The sequence below is a fragment of the Arachis ipaensis genome, chromosome B8, assembly GCF_059453495.1.
Source record: "Arachis ipaensis isolate K30076 ecotype BB chromosome B8, ASM5945349v1, whole genome shotgun sequence".
NCBI classification, from domain to species: Eukaryota; Viridiplantae; Streptophyta; class Magnoliopsida; order Fabales; family Fabaceae; genus Arachis; species Arachis ipaensis.
Window position 1 is genome coordinate 104,543,403 of NC_142443.1, and position 2,672 is coordinate 104,546,074.

Here is a 2,672-nt window from a genome sequence, read left to right on the forward strand (position 1 = left end):
TCATGCAATTTAAGATTCCGCCATTTCAATTTCTTGTCATTTACTTTTCCCGCCAATTTTACATTCCGCAATTCTCATCTAAATCTTGATTCCGCTCAACTAGAACACACTTCTAATCCGAATTGCTCACTCAACCAATCCTTGTGGGATTCGACCTCACTCTATTGTGAGTTTTTACTTGACGATAACCGGTGCACTTGCCGGAAGGAATTTTGCCGATCGTGCAATTTCCTAAATCGTAGCATAACTAGTTTATGTGCATCAAGTTTATGGCGCCGTTGCCGGGGATTGGTTTTCGATTGACAATTCTCAAATTGGAAGTTAACTAGATTGAGCATTTTTTTTTGTTTTGATTAATTCAGTACAAGTTACTTGTTGAATTTTAATTTCTGCACATGTTTTCTTTCTTTATGCCTTTAAATTCAAGCAACTAACCCACTGACTCACTAACTGTTTGAATTAATTCCTCAATTGCTCTAACCATACTCTTCCATTAACCAGGAGTATTTCACTTGTTTGTTGCCTGTGTTGTGTTCTTGTATGACAGGTAGGAGAGGAGAGACATCAACTCCTCCATATACCGAACCAGAGAGGACCCTTCATAGACTGAGAAGGGAAGCAAGAGGGAAGAGAGTACTGGGAGAAGAGGAATCTGAAGGAGAATCTGAGGACAATTTTGAGGAAGCTCTAGATCTCAACATGGATAGAGAAGTTCACAACCATGAGAGAGCTGATGGAAACAATGCCATTCCTGAGAGGAGGGTTCTTAGTTCATACATAAACCCAACCTCTGGGAATTGTGGTAGCAGCATTCAGAAACCACCCATTCAGGCCAACAATTTTGAACTCAAACCACAGCTAATATCACTTGTGGAGAATCATTGTTCATTTGGTGGGAGTGCTAATGAAGATCCCAACCAACATCTCACAAAATTCCTGAGAATTTGTGACACTGTGAAGTCCAATGGAGTCCAGGAAGATGCCTATAAACTGCTTTTATTCCCATTTTCACTTAGGGACAAAGCAGCTAAGTGGCTGGAATCATTCCCAAGGGGGAGTCTAACAACATGGGATGAGGTGGAAAGCAAGTTTCTGGCACGTTTCTACCCCCCACAAAAGGTCAATAGGCTTCGATCCGAGGTTCAGACTTTTAGACAACAAGATGGTGAAACTCTCTACGAGGCATGGGAGAGATTCAAGGATTTGACAAGGAAATGCCCACCAGACATGTTCCATGATTGGGTGCAATTGCATATTTTCTATGATGGACTGTCTTATGAATCAAGGAAGGCTGTAGACCATTCATCAGGAGGTTCATTGAACAGGAAAAAGACTGTGGAAGAGGCCATTGAAGTGATTGAGACAGTGGCTGAGAATGAGTACTACTATGCATCAGAAAGGCACAACACTAAGGGAGTCATGGAGCTGAACCATGTTGATACAATTCTAGCCCAAAACAAGGTGTTTGCCAAGCAACTAGCAGAGCTTACCAGGCAATTAGAAACAAAGCAAGTAGCTGCAATACACACACAAGATCAAGAGGAAGTAAGCATTGAAGGAGGTGATTGGGAAGAGGCCAACTATGTGGGAAACCAACAAAGGCAATCATATGATCCACACTCCAACACTTACAACCCAGGATGGAAAAATCACCCAAACTTTGGGTGGGGGAACCAACAGACCCAACCACAAAACCACAAGCCTTACAACCACAACCAACATAACAATTCCACATACCAAAACTCCAACCAAAGATCATACCAAGCCACACAAAACACTTACTCCCAACCATCATATCATGGCCAAAATAATCAACCTACCCAACCTAATCCGAACCAACAATTTCAAGATCAATTAAACCGGATAGAAGGAATGATGGCAACCATGAGTCAAGACATAACCGAATTGAAAAGCTTCAGGGATGATGTGAGAGCTACCTTAAGGAACCATGGTGAAAAACTCAAGAGGATAGAGTCTCAAGTAGGAGAGCTATCTCAACAGACCCCGAAATCAACTGCAGTGTTCCCTAGTGACACAGAAAAGAATCCAAAAGGGGAACAAAAGAGAGTGAGATGGGAAGAATGCAAGGCCATCACCATATTGAAGGAAGTCTCAGAAGAAGAAGGAATCAGGCCCTCAGAGCAGGAGTCAGAAATCTTGAAGGAAGGTGTGGAAGAAGCTAAGCAGGAAAGTGAAACTGAGCAAGCCAAGGAACTGCAAAAAGGCATGCTGGAAATATACCAACCAAAAGCACCATTTCCTCAGAGGTTAGGAGGAGGTGAAAAAGGGAAAACCTATTCAAGGTTTTTAGAGACATTTAACTCTCTCCATGTCAATATTCCCTTTCTTGAGATTCTCCATCAAATGCCTACACACATCAAGTATTTAAAGGAATTGTTAAGCAAGAAAAGAGTTTTGAAGGGAGGACAAACGATAACAATGAACAAAGAATGCAGTGCTCTCATCAAGAAGGACACACTCTCTAAGAAAACGGACCCAGGAAGTTTTCATATCCCTTGCATCATAGGGGAAACAAAAATTGACAGAGGATTCTGTGATCTAGGAGCTAGCATAAATGTGATGCCTCTAACTCTTATGAAGAGGCTACAACTGAATGAGGTGAGATCCACTGATGTAATCATACAACTGGCTGACAAAACTCAGAAGCAAGC

General features: G+C 41.8%; 1 non-coding gene across 1 annotated transcript; it reads right to left on the minus strand.

Annotated features, from left to right (window-relative positions):
* Positions 1-1,125: 1,125 nt before the first annotated feature.
* Positions 1,126-1,229, minus strand: LOC148549093 (small nucleolar RNA R71). Its single transcript, XR_015898671.1, has one exon. It is a non-coding gene; the product is annotated as a small nucleolar RNA R71 (small nucleolar RNA).
* Between the last annotated feature and the right edge of the window lie 1,443 nt (positions 1,230-2,672).